General features: G+C 39.8%; 1 protein-coding gene across 3 annotated transcripts in view; it reads left to right on the plus strand.

The window, feature by feature from the left end:
• The first annotated feature begins 352 nt into the window (after positions 1-352).
• The window catches only part of TRAF5 (TNF receptor associated factor 5), a 60,734-nt gene continuing 46,299 nt past the window's right edge, over positions 353-14,787 (plus strand). Inside the window, exon 1 of one of the 3 annotated variants that reach the window (XM_001374131.4) lies at positions 353-569. The gene's annotated coding sequence lies outside the window, so the exon portion shown is untranslated. Of the gene's footprint in view, positions 890-14,787 lie in introns of all 3 variants that reach the window. The other 2 variants (XM_007481347.3, XM_007481350.3) reach the window with 2 other exon arrangements.

Consider the following 14,787-nt stretch of genomic DNA (forward strand, 5'->3'; position numbering starts at 1 on the left):
ATGGAAAGATGATCAATTATCCAATTCCTTCTCCCTTAGTCGGGCTGTTAGGTTCCATTAGTAGAAGGTAAAATACACACACGCACAACTAAAATGCTGTGCAAACTGAATGAATGTTCAATATCTAGGAGAGGTAAAGCAGTGGCAAGTGGGAGCAGGAATGACTTCGAGTGGGTGGAATCAGATAAGCCTTCATGGAAGAAGTGGCAATTGAACTAGATCTTGAAGGTAAAATTTCAACAGGTTGGCAAATATCCTGAGGCGGGAAAAGGCAGGATCCGTGGCCAGAAAGGAATGAAGGAAGAGATTAAGAAGTCAGCTTAACGGGAATTTAGAGTGATATGAGTACCGAGCAGGCGTTTAATGACTGCTTGTTGATTGAGGGAAACTTCAGTATTCTGACTTTGGGGGAAAGGAACGCAGGCTCTAGACGATTTGTTTGTTTATTTATTGTTTCAGCCGCTTAAGCAGCCTCTGAATCTCGTCTCTTCGGGCCATTCTATCTACGTTTTCTTCGATTTCTTCAGTCAATACCACCAGCTCTTCCGAGGAGGAGATGAGAGACAGAGGTGAGAGCCTTCTCTACAACCACAGCTGATTGCACGGCCGCCTGGATGGTGTCCCTCCCCACCCTTCTCCTCTTGATCTAGTCCCTCCCTCCTCCTCCTCCTCCTCGTCGTCCGGCCTCCCACTCCTCAACCATACTTTTTAGAACTTAATCGCCTCCCGTTGATTCACTCTGCTCTCTGGGTCTCGTTGGGGCGGCCACAGGCTGCAGCCCAGAAGCAACTGCATGCCGAGTCCCTTTTCTAAAGGGCGCCCTTAATGTTCTACACCCGGACTGGGCACCGAAGCAAACGTGAGTCCCGGAGGCAGTCCCTGGACCTAGGTAGGGCGCATCCCGGGAATTGCCCCGGGTGATAGTGGGGTGCATGGGGAGGGGGTAGAGGGAGACTCAGGGTCTCTCTAGTTCTATCGCTTCCATGCTGAAACCGAAAGTGCCGAGACTGGGGGTGGGGGAGCACTTCCTCTCGACTGACAAACCCAGACGGAGATGTGGGGGCACCCCGGAGCGGCCTCTCTTGGCCAAGCACGGGCCTGGGCTGAGGACCACCGTTATCGCGTTCCCTTCTCTGCTTCCTTTCCTCTCCCGGGGCCAGGGCCCGGTGGAGCCTGCCCAGGATCGAGACCAGCAGCTGCTCTCTGGATGGGAAAACAGAAAGTTTTACATTCCCTCCACTTCGGAAGAGATATTCTTCCCAAACGAGGGGAGAGGCGAGGCGTTCTTCCACCCTAAGGCAAGAAAGATCGCTGAGGCGGGGGACGAGAACCTCAGAGTAACGTTAAGTGGCCTGGGATGAGGGAAAGAGCGGTGCCAACATTTGTAGAGTGGGGAGACCCGAAAGCCTGGGACCCTAGGGGCCGCTGGGGTGGCTGTGTCGGGTCAGACCACGCGAGTGTTGGGGTGGGAGGGTGCGGCAGAGAGGAGAGGTATTGGGGTAAGTTAGCCAGAGGGATGGCTGCTCCTGGACTTAGCTAGGGTCCTACCTCTGGGGTGGTGTAGGGGTAAAGGGACAGATTTCAAGGGGAGAAGGGCAGGGGAGATGGAGTTGGGGTGGGTAAGGGAGAGCAGGGGAGGGTTCTGGAGACGAAGGAATTCCTGGCGGCTGCATGTTCTCTTTGGTGAGTCTTTGGGTATTGGAGCCTAGGGAGGAGCCCAGCCCAAGACAATTTGTAGAGCTGTCTTACTTCTGGACGTTACCTCATTTAATCCTTAACAACCCCATAATACAGGAGGGGCTAATATTGTCTCCGTTGTACAAGTGAAGAAACTGAAGCTCAAAATGAATTTCTCAAGGTTACACAACTAATAAATACCTTAAAGGCCTTAAAGACCCAGATCTTTTGACTCTGAGACCAATATTAAGCCATTACAGCAGTGCTTCTTAATTCACTTCAACAAACATTTAATAAACACCTACTATATATAAATCCTGTGATACAAACACAAAAAATAAGAGTTCCTAACTGAAGTAGCTTCATTCTATTGGGAAAAGGCCATGTATTCTGAGAATTAAATACAAGGTAACTTCAAGAAACAGAATTAACGTCTGGGAGTGGGGAGCAGGAAAAAGCACTTGAGCTATCATTTGAAAGAAGCTAGGAATTTTAGGAAGCAGAAATAAGGAAGGGGACACATTCTAGATGTTACCTGCAAAGGTATGGAGGCTGGAGGTGCAATGTCTTGTATGGGGACCAGCAAATAGACCACTTTTATTAGAATGGAGAGGGTGTGAAGGAGTGGCATTTGGAATAAGGTTGAAGAGTTAGAAGTGAGACCAGATTATGAAAGATTTTAACTTCAGCAGTTGGGAGAACATCTGGGTTATAACTAAAAGTTGTGGTCTTTGATGGCTAACTTTGCACCCTATTCTTTTCTGTGAAGACATTTACATAGGTGGAAAGACTTTATCTTTCTTTGGCTGTTCCTTACAGAGAAATTTGGAGGGGAAACTAGGATGGAATGGGAACTTTTATAGCACCAATTTTGTGTCAGGCATCTTACAAATATCATCTCATTTGGTCCTCAAGTCAGCCCTACAAGGTAGGAACTATTGTTATCTTTATTTTACAATTGAGGAAGCTGATGTGAAGTGATTTGCCTAGGCTCACACAGCTAATATGTGTCTGAAACAAGATTTACACTTGGATCTTTCTGATTCCAGGCCCAGCACTCTTTCTACTGGCCCATCTAGCTGCCTTCAAAACTATAATGTTGATAAATCTTTGAAGATAAAATATTTGGCCAACACACTCACTTATCATGTGTGCTTGTGGTTTTTTAAGACCTAATACTTTATTATGTGAATTTTGTACAGTTTGAAAAATGACAGTCCCTAAAGCCAACTGGAACCTAGGTTCACTACTTCTGCCATACAGACAGTCTTTCACAAACCCCTCTCCCAATTTCCTTTTTTTCTGTAAGATTTAGTTTTTATGTTTTTGCTCCCTTTTCTACTTATATTAGACGTTCTTGACATTAGAATTTGTCTAACCTTCCTCTCTAGAAATTTGTCCAATTTCTTTTCTCGCATTTTCTTACACATAAATCATTCTTCCCCACCCCCTTTCTTTCCTTCCTGTCAGTTTTTATCTTACCATACTCTACTAGGATTTTGTACCTTCCATCATTCAAGTAATATTATCAGCTTTGGTGCTGGGAGAACAAGAGTATCCACAAGTCAGAAAGCCAACCCACTGGCAATCTTTATCTGCTATTCCCAGTAACCCTTTCTTCAGAGAACTGGAGAGAAGAATTTATATTTGTTATTCAAATACTCACTGTTGAAAATTCTCAGTAACTGATTTTCATTGAAAGTCTGAACCAAACAATATGAAGAAATTCAAGATGCCAGTTTTCTTAGCTCTGCTGAAGAAAAGAAACCCAGATTGTGATTCGAACAATTGGACATGATCAAGTCCTTCAAAACTGGGTGAAAATAGTTAAATAAGATGAATGGGGAAAAAAATAATGCCTTGAACATTAGAAGGTATGGGGCCCTCTTTTTTAACTTCAAAAAAATTTCTTAGATTCTACATGATAATTAGCAATACCATGAGCATTCCCCAGTGGAGAAAGTATACATGATAAAAAGATACTATAAATTTATTGAATGTATTTATATTTCTACTAATCATAAGAGCCTACATTTATAAAAATGCTAATATATTTCTCTGCAAGACATATTATTATTCAGGCTACAGAATACAAGCTGTATATTTCCTTAAATGCTAATGCTGGTGGCATACTTTCTGAATCTGTGGACCCTTTAAAATAATCTGGACTCTCCCTGCTCTTACCTCCTCAAAAGTTTACAAACTACCCAAGATGGAAACCACTTGAGACACCATGACTTCTACTTTTTTCAGATTTTAAGACTGGCTGTAGTAGGAAGAAAAGATAACAGTGTCTACCTCTGGGGGAAAAAATGATTGGTTGAAGACTAAGTGTGTTCAGAACATGTGCTGAATGGCAGGGATTCAAAGGAAGAGAAGATTTGGTCCCTGCCTCTCTCTCACTTCACAATATTGGGATATTGCAAGGGAAATAATTTGCTGAGTATCAGAGAACTGTGTGCTAAACCAAACTCTTGGGATAGGGGATTGATGGAAAATCAGTGTCAGAATTTGGCCAGGCAGCCCTTTGAGGACTAACTGTTATCTCAAACATTGCAGGGCATCCTCGAAGTAATGAGGATCATTCTTTGCCTTAGATAAATAATGTTTCCCTCCCCTCCACTACTCCTTGTCAATATGTTTTCAGATTTTAAATCTAATCAAACTTTATCTTCAGTTCCCCTGTGGATTAGGACAGGCACAGATTAATCTTGCTTAGTCCACATCTGAGAAACAGAGCAGTAAAGAGCTGAGGCAAACTAGAGAAAGTGTGTCAGTGGAGATCCAAGAGAGTGAATAGAATGGCTACCAAAGTCAAAGCAGAGACAACCAATCCAGAGGACTAGTGGATGGTGAACTGAATCTGGTGTAAATTGAATAGATTTGAAGCCAGTAGTAGATCCATATGGAATAAGGACAGGGAAACAAACACTGACAGAAAAGTGCAAAGCCTGTGACTGACAGATTGTCTCATGTGAACTGTGAGAAAGTGTCCTTTTAAAAAATCCCTTACCTTCAGTCCTAGAATCAATTAAATATTGGTTCCAAGGCAGAACAGTAAGGGCTAGGCAATGGGGTTTAAGTGAATTGCCCCAGGGTCACAAAGCTAGAAAGAGTCTGAGGCCAGATTTAAACCCAGGATTTGAACCTCCTGGCTCTAGTACTGGTTTTCAATCCACCGAGCCACCAAGCTGCCCCCAAGATAATGGCTTTTGATGGCATTAGAGTGCTCCTTTTAGCCAGAACTTGATCAGATTTATCTGCCTCTCACTGCACCCAGATTTTATATATAGGAAAAGCTGAAGTAGTTAAGAGGTTGAAGTGACTTGAGTTACCAACCCCAACCTCGTTTCTCAGTATCAGGTATTCTATATAGACTACTTTTTTCTAATTATGTATCCATCAACTGGAACAAGAACATTTTTACTGATCAGAAAAGCATGTAGTACAAAAAGACATTTACTTAAAACTTACAAATTTCAAAAAAAATAGTGGATAGAGCTCTGGGTATAAAATCAGGAAGATCTGAGTTCAAATGCAGCCTCAGATACTTACTGACCATGTGACCCTGGACAAGTCACTTCCTCCGTGTTTGAGTCAATTTCTTCATCTGTAAAATGGGGATAATAATAACACCTACCTCCCAGGATTATTGTGAGGATTAAATGAGATAATGCACAGTGCTTGACATATAGTAATTGCAAATCAGTACACAGTCCCAAGTATCCTTATATACTTAGTTTAATGGCCCCTATTTCTAATTAGTTTTAACACCATTGGTGTGTATAAAAAAGTCATCCTCAGACAGGAAACCCTAAATTCATACTGGCTTTGAGACAACCTATCAGTACTCCCAACTAAGGCTCTAAATTGTGAAGTATTGATTTGTATTTGTAGAGTTGTTGTTTTTTTTAAATCCAGTTCCTTATCTCAAAGAAATCCTAGATCTGGTCCAAAATGTAAAGTTCTTGGTAAATGTTAAAGAAGGATATAAATGGTAGTTAAACTACTTCATCTCTCTGGACTTCAATGTCCTCCTCTTTAAATAAAGGGATTGTATTAGATGATTTCTGAGGTCCCTTCTTGCTCTAAATCCTCCATCCTGTGATCCCTCTGTCTTCTTTTCCTTTTGCCCCAATACTCTCTCTTCCTTGGATTCTTGTCCATAATTGTTGGATCTCAGAGAATGTTTATGCTGAGATGGAGGTGGGTAGAATTATCCAACATGTAGAATTTAGATATTTTACACGTTTGAAGTATAGTTTTAGCTGGAAACGAAAGCTTCAGACTATAACCTTGGTTATAACTGGAGGAGCAGTGTTCTATTTTGTCAAGAAATTGATGCAATGGAAAGAAAAAAGTGCCTCTGGCTTTGGGAGTCAGAAGATGTAGGTTCAGGTCTTGTCTTTGATACTACCTGTGTGACTTTGGACAAAACATTTAACTTCTGTGGGTCTCAATTTCTTCATCTGTAAAATAAATGGGTAGGACTTGATGGCTTCTGAGATGTTTTCCAGCTCTATATCTCTGATCCTATTTCCCACTTTGTTTGGCTGATAGGAAGCCCATCTTATTAATTACGTGTCCATTTTGTTCTATCCCAAGAACTTGGAACACATTTCAGTAGAAAAACTTGTGATTTAAGGGCTATTATTATGTGCTAACTCCAACAGTAATAATGTGTATTCAGTGAGCTCAGCTGATGTCACCAGGGCTCCCTACCTGCCAAGGGTCCGTGTCAGTCAAAAACCATTATGCCAAGAACTGGGGATACTAAAAAGAGGCAAAAAATAGACCTTGCCTTCAAGGAATATACATTTCAATGGAGAAGACAGAGAAGAACATTGAGCAGGGCAAACACAGTTAATAGGAATCATGTTAAGTTTCATTAAAAAAAAAAAAAGACAGTTTTCAACAAGAGGTCAGGAGGAAAAACAGTCTTAAAAACTAAGTTGTTACTAAGTATTTTACAAGACAAGAAAAAGGAACTGAAAGAATTAGAATAGGCAATGAGGAAATAAAATTTTCACTCTTTGTAAATGTTATGGTGGGATATTAAGAGAATCCTAGAGATTCAACTAAAGGTCTATTTGAAACAATTAACAACCAGCAAAGTTGCAGAATATAAAATAAACCCAGATAAATCATCAACACTTCTATATATTATCAAAGAAATACGGCAGCAAGAGATAGAAAAATTCCATTTAAAATAACTGTAGACAATATAAAATTGTTGGAAGTCTCTTTGCCAAGACAATCCCAGGAACTGTATGAACACAATTACAAAGCAGTTTTCATAGAAGTAAAGATATCTAAACAATATTGGGGAAATAATAATTTTTCATGGGTATGCTAAGCAAGCATAATAAAAATGACAATTCTACCTAAATTTGTTTATTTATTCAGTGCCATACCAATCAAACTGCCAAAAATATATTTTATAGAGCTAGAAAACAAAATTTACCTGGAAGAACTAATGGTCATGAACATCAAGGGAATCCATTTTTTTAATGTGAAGGAAGGTGGCATAGCAATAACATATTTCAAACTATATTACAAAGTGGTAATCATGAAAACTATCTGGTAGTAAGAAATAGATCAGTTGAATAGATAGGAACACAATACACAGTAGTAAATGACCGTTGTAATCTAATGTTTAATAAATCCAAGATCCTTGAGCTTTGGGGACAAAAATTATTTGATAAAAATTGCTGGGAGAAAAAAGTTTAGCAGAAACTAGACATAGACCAAAATCTCACAACATATGCCAAGATAAGGTCAAAATGGATTCATGATTTATTCAACAAGGATGCTCTCATAAGGAGATTGAGAGTATTGAAAAATTTACCTGTCAGATCTATGGATAAGGAAGAAGTTATGAACAAACAGGAGATTCAGAGTATTGAAGGAAGTAAAATGGAAAATTTTGCTTACACTAAATTTAAAAGGTTTTGCACAAACAAATTCAATGCAGCCAACATTAAAAGGGAAGCAGGAAATAAGGGGAGAAACTTTTAAAGGAATTTTTTTCTGGTAAAAAATCCTTATTTCTCAAAAATATAGGAAACATAGTCAAATTTCTAAAAATAAAAGTCATTCCTCAATTGATAAATAGTCAAAAGATATGAACAGGCAGATAAAGAAACCCAAATGATCTATTATCATATAAAAAAGCCTCTAAATCACTATTGATTAGAGAAATAGAAATTAAAACAACTCTGAGATAGCACCTCATGCCTACTAAATTGGCTAACATGACTGAAAAGGAAAATGACAAATGTTGGAGAGGATGTGGAAAAATTGGGACATTAATGCACTGTTGTTTGAGTTGTGCACTGGTCTAAACATTTTGGACACTAGTCTAATCCCAAAGGGCTATAAAACTATACATATCCTTTGACCCAGCAATACCACTATTTGATCTGTATCCCAAAGAAAAAAGAAAAAGAGCTTATATGTACAAAGAAATATTTATAGCAGCTCTTTCTGTGATGGCAAGGAATTGGAAATTGAAGGAATGCCTATAAATTGGGGAATGGCTGAACAAGTTCTAGTATATGATTGTGATAGAATACTAGAGAATATTGTATACAATAGCAGCAATATTATACAATGATCAGCTGGGAACAACTTAGCTATTCTAATCAGTTCTGAAGGACTCATAATGAAAAAATTTGTTCACCTCCATAGAGAGAATTGATAGAGTCTGAGTGCAGACCAAAGTATATTTTTTTCATTTTATTTCCTTGCTTTTTTTTGGCAATATGGCTAATATGGAGATATGTTTTGCATGATTTCACATATATAATTAACATCACATTTCTTGTCTTCCCAATGGGAGGGGGAGGGATGGGAAGGAAGGAGAGAATTCAGAGCTCAAATTTTAAAAAATAATGTTAGAAATGGATAAATTATAAATTTATTTTTGAAAAAAAAAAACAAACCAGGCTGTCAGAGAATCTATAAGAGTTGAAGGAAAAAGATAATAGCCACTCAGGCACACAAACCAGTATCAGAGAAACTTAATTCCCAAAGGAGCAGATTCCTGCTGTTATTCTGAGTTTTCCTTTGGTTCTGACAGGGCTGACCTAGGCCCTATAGGTGAAAGCAGGTAATTGATGGCACTTGGCCAAGGTAGGAAACACTGGGAGAAGATTAGAAACAGACCTTAATGATCGAATCTTGATCTTTTGGGTTATTGTTATAAAGAAAGGTATGTCTTAGGAGCCTATAATATGGCTCTACTTCTAATTTTTTTTTTAGGTAATTGAAACTGCTTTCTATTTCATCACTTAGATTCCTGTGTATCTCTTTGTCAAAACAGTCTGGTAGTCCTTACCTATAAGGAAAATTATTTATCCAAGAAGTTATTATGAGGAAGGCATCCAGAAAATCTACATTTCATCTCAAGGCTTCCTGATTGGCCAAGAGTTACTTGGGAATTGGAAAAATGGATGAATGAGCCCAATCCAGGCAGGCCAAGTCGGCCAGTCCCAAAATTGATTGGAATATTCAAGGAACAGAATCACTTTTCATGTAGAGCTGTAATGGAGTCAGATATTATGTCATGAGCCTTCCATCTTGGAAAAGAATATGGGCCATGGTAGTCCCGGGCAAATTTAATTAAGGACTGAATTCAAAATTTAAGTGCCACTCAAATCTGGGATTGGGTAAACTTATTTTGATGTTCCCTTCCAATTACCTTATTCTTTAATGTTACTCTTAGTTCTTATCATCTGAAGAATGGAAACAGGTGGAAGGGAAAAAAGGGAGTGAGTGCTGAAACTGGGTTCCCAAACAGAGTAATTATGGCAACAGAAAGGGAACTGGGGATAAGAGGTGGATTATAGTAAATATCCAAATACAGGTAATCAAGATGAAACAGGGCCTGAAGGAAGTCCAAGGGGTACATTGCCATGAGTCAAAGTTTATAAGGTTACTGAAATGCAAAACAGTACTTGGCATGTAGTAAATGTTTAATAAGTTTTTTTTTTACTAATTTCAATATTTCCTTTGTAAAGATAAAAGCTCCTAGAATGGTTCTAAGCAGAGGAATTGGTTCCCTAGGATGATGACTGAAACGGAGTGAGGCTGAGGGTCTACAGCCAGGTATTTCACATTTGTAGCTTTCTAATGAGGTCAAAGATGGTAGAATTCCTATCTGGGCATGTTAACTTTGCACATAGATAACTTTATTTGATAACTACATCTGGCACTGCAAAAATCCATCCATCTGTCCATCTTAAAAACATTCTAGATTGGTCACTTGAGTGTTAATGGAGGCAGCCAAGTAACACAGTGGATAAGGAACCAGGCTGGAGTAGAGAGGACCTGGGTTCAAATATGGCTTCAGCTATTTCCTAGCTGTGGGATCCTGGGCAAGTGACTTAACCTTGATTGCTTAGCCTTGCCAGTTGTCAGTCTTAGAAGTTTTACTAAAACAGAAAGTAAGGGTTTAAAAAAAAGGAGTGTTAATGATTTAGCAACATCTACTCATCAGTCAGTTAACAAGCATTTATTTAGAGGCTACTTTGTGCCAGGTACTGTGCTAGGTGCTGGAGATGCAAAGACAAAAATGTCCTTGCCCTCAAGGAGCTTACATTCTCCTGCAGACAGACACATGAACACATAAAAGAAAACACAAAAATATACAGACTATTTTGAATTTATGTTGGTGTAGGGTGTGAGGTGTTGATCTAATCCTAATCTCTCCCACACTGTCTTCCAGTTTTCCCAGCAGTTTTTATCAAATAGTGGATTTTTGATCCAAAAGCTGGGATCTTTGGGTTTATCATATATTGTCTTGCTGAGGTCACTTGCCCCAAGTCTATTCCACTGATCCTCCTTTCTGTCTCTTAGCCAGTACCAAATTGTTTTGATGACTGCTGCTTTGTAATATAGTTTGAGATCTGGGACTGCAAGGCCCCCTTCCTTTGTATTTTTTTTTTCATTATTTCCCTGGATATCCTTGATCCTTTGTTACTCCAAATGAACTTTGTTATGTTTTTTTCTAAATCAGTAAAGAAATTTTTTTGGAAGTTCCATGGGCACTAAATAGATAGATAGATAGATAGATAAATAGATAGATAAGTTTGGGTAGGATGGTCATTTTTACTATATTGGCTCGTCCCACCCATGAGCAGTCAAAATGGGTGACTGACATGAACATAAAGAAGGAAACTATAAGTAAATTAGGTAAACACAGAATAGTATACATGTCAGACCTTTGGGAAAGGAAAGACTTTAAAACCAAGCAAGACATAGAAAGAGTCACAAAATGTAAAATAAATAATTTGGACTACATCAAATTAAAAAGCTTTTGTACAAACAAAATCAATGTAACTAAAATCAGAAGGGAAACAACAAATTGGGAAAAAATCTTCATAGAAACCTCTGACAAAGGTTTAATTACTCAAATTTATAAAGAGCTAAATCAATTGTACAAAAAATCAAGCCATTCTCCAATTGATAAATGGACAAGGGACATGAACAGGCAGTTCGCAGCCAAAGAAATCAAAACTATTAATAAGCACATGAAAAAATGCTCTACATCTCTTATAATCAGAGAGATGCAAATCAAAACAACTCTGAGGTATCACCTCACACCTAGCAGATTGGCTAACATGACAGCTATGGAAAGTAATGAATGCTGGAGGGGATGCGGCAAAGTAGGGACATTAATTCATTGCTGGTGGAGTTGTGAACTGATCCAACCATTCTGGAGGGCAATTTGGAACTCTGCCCAAAGGGCAATAAAAGACTGTCTGCCCTTTGATCCAGCCATAGCACTGCTGGGTTTGTACCCTAAAGAGATAATAAGGAAAAAGACTTGTACAAGAATATTCATAGCTGCGCTCTTTGTGGTGGCAAAAAATTGGAAAATGAAGGGATGCTCTTCAATTGAGGAATGGCTGAACAAATTGTGGTATATGTTGGTGATGGAATACTATTGTGCTAAAAGGAATAATAAAGTGGAGGAATTCCATGGAGCCTGGAACAACCTCCAGGAAGTGATGCAGAGCGAAAGGAGCAGAACCAGGAAAACATTGTACACAGAGACTGATACACTGTGGTACAATCGAAGGTAATGGACTCCTCCAATAGGGACAATGCAATGTCTCTGAACAATCTGCAGGGATCTAAAAAACACTATCCACAAGCAGAGGATAAACTGTGGGAGTAAAAACACTGAGGAAAAGCAACTGCTTGACTACAGGGGCTGAGAGGAAATGACTGAGGAGAGACTCTAAATGAACACTCTAGTGCAAATACCAACAACATGGAAATGGGTTCAAACCAAGAACACATGTGAAACCCAGTGGAATTGTGCGCCAGCTATGGGAGAAGTGGTGGGAGGGGAGCGGGGGGAGGAAAAGATAATGATCATTGTTTCCAATGAATAATGTTTGTAAATAACCAAATAAAATAATGTTTAAAAAGTCAAAAAAAATATACAGACTATAGACAAAAAAATGGAAAGGCAACGTCAGTAGGAGCTATAAGGGTCAGATTAGGAAAGACCTCATGTAGGATGCTCCATTTGAACTTTGGAGAAAGCTAGAGTCTAAGAGGCTGAGGAGAAACGGGGCAGCGTATTTCAGGGGCTGCCTATGGAAAGGATGCAGGAGATGAGATGTGAGTAGTAAGTAGGACAGAGAGCCATGTTGTGAAGGGCTTCACACGCCAAACAAGAGGAGCCAATGGGAAGACAACTGGAGCTTATTGAGCAGGGTGCATTAGGAATATTATTGGTCTGGCAGTGGTGGAGTCTGAGGCAGAAAAACACTTTGTAGGTTATTGCAATAGTCCCTGCAAAGTGCAATGGATGAGGACCTTCGCCAGGACAATGGCTGTCTTTGGAGGGAAGGGAATGGATGGATGCAGAGATTTCAGAGAGGTGAACTTAATGGGCCTGGGAACCCATTGTAGTATGTGGGGTGAATGAAGCTGAAGAGTCTAGGATGACTCTGAGGCTGCAGACATTGATGTCTGGAATAACAATGGCTCCTTTGGCAGAAATAAGGAAGTTAAGAAGAAGGGGGTGGGTTTGGGGGAAAGATACTGAGTTCTGTTTTGGTTGTGTTCAGTGTGAGATGCCTGAAGAAAGAGGAAGGAAAAGGAAAGAAAGGAGGAAGGGAAGAGAGAGGAAGGGAGGGAAAGGAGAGGAAGGGGAGCAAGAAATATTTATTAGGTATCCAGTATGTGCAAAACATTGTGCAAGAAGAGCAAGGCCATCTCCACTTTCACAGAATTCACCTTCTAAGGACAGATAGCACATAGATAGAAGGTTTCAGCTGCAAGGCAGATGGAAAAATCCCATAGTCTGAGGGTGCAATGGCAAAGCAGATTTAATGCTTATATTCTAATTTACTTTCACTGATAAAATCTTCTTATTATCTAATTTTGAGTTATTGGACAGTACCAGAGACTTTGGCAAGAAGGACTTTCGTCTCTGGGTCTTTAGTAACTGTGATGAGAACTGTAAGAGAAGTTGCCAGGCTACAATCTCTACTGGGGTTGCATCACAGGATGATGACCAAGGACTCTGGGCTGTAAGCATTGCTATTCCCAGGGCTCTTGGGTTCAGGGTCTTAGGCTACCTCCATCAGGGCCTGAGGGAAGACATGGTCAAAATAGCAGGGATGGCTTGACTTGCCCAGCACATGGGATCTCCCATCTCACCCTCTGGCTTCACTGCTTAAATTAGGCTGCCTGGGCTTCCCTGTATGTGGCAGTTGGTTGGCAGCTGATGGAGAAGTCTGGCCCTTTCTCCAGAGGAGGTGCTTCTCTGGATGATGGATGTGGAGGCTGGATGAGAAGGAGGACTGGTGGTCTGGGGGTGCTGCCACTCTCAGGGTTCCTGTTCCTATCTGCCTATTAGTGGCAGTTGATTGGTGGTTGTTGCTGGTGGTGATGAGAAAGGTAGATTTTTCCCCCTCCGCAATAATTTCTCCCCTCAATAATGACTGTAAGGACTGGGCTAGAAGCAGGTCTAATGATTTAAGGGGCACTACCATTCTCAACGCTTTTGGGATCAGAGTTCTGGGCTGTTTCCATCAGAGTCTTGAAGGGGAAATGGTGGTCAAAGTCATGGTGGGGATGTGTCTTGCCTGGTACATACTGGATCCTTTCTCTCCCTCATATTGACTTGCTGCTTCAGCTAAAAAATTAAAGAAATTAAGTTTTATGCATATTTAATATAAAGATTGGCAGTGGCTCCTTCATCAAGTTTTGTGTGCCAGATGGTCATGTCTCATGTACAATATTTAAGTTTCCCTAGGGAAGAATAAAAATTTCACATGGCTCATAGTTTGATGGAGGTCCTCTTACTTGTCGGTTTGCTTTGAGTGTATCGAGAAATAGTACAATTTATGTGTGTTAAATTAGTGGGTTTGCAGATTATTTTATCTCATTTTAATTAAGGTAATCTTTACAAAATGAACTAGTAGTTTAAACAAGGACTTTGCAAAGAAACTGCAGATTGACGATATTTCTAATTATGTGAACAAAAGGGAACAGCAAGAAAATGGGAGAGCTGTTAGTTCTCTGATCCTTAGTTTGAGCTCTGTCAGCCATGTTGTAAGGTAAAGACAATGGCAACATAAACAAATCTGACAAGCCGCCAGCCAAAAAATAATAGAAATCATCAAGAAGGGGGGCAGCTGGGTAGCTCAGTGGATTGAGAGCCAGGCCTAGAGATGGGAGTTCCTGGGTTCAAATCTGTCCTCAGATATTTCCCAACTGGATGATCCTGGGCAAGTCACTTGACCCCCATTGCCTAGCCCTTACCACTCTTCTGCCTTGGAGCCAATACACAGTATTGACTCCAAGATGAAAGGTAAGGGTTTAAAAAAAGTTTAAAAAAATAAATGATCAAGAAGGTTATTTGAAATACAGATTTGCATTCACTGTGATTGTGAAACGCCATTCTATGTGTGTATCATTTATGCCTTGAAAGATATCAATGATAAGATGAAACCACTGTAATTAGCAAGACATCTAAAATCTAAGCATTTTCTTCTAAAAGTGATTTAGATGTACCCAGAAGATAGTTGCACCCTTTAAAAAAAGTTAGAAAGAGAATTTTAACCCACAAAAATGTCTTTCAAC

The sequence above is a fragment of the Monodelphis domestica genome, chromosome 2 (assembly GCF_027887165.1).
Source record: "Monodelphis domestica isolate mMonDom1 chromosome 2, mMonDom1.pri, whole genome shotgun sequence".
Lineage (NCBI taxonomy): Eukaryota > Metazoa > Chordata > Mammalia > Didelphimorphia > Didelphidae > Monodelphis > Monodelphis domestica.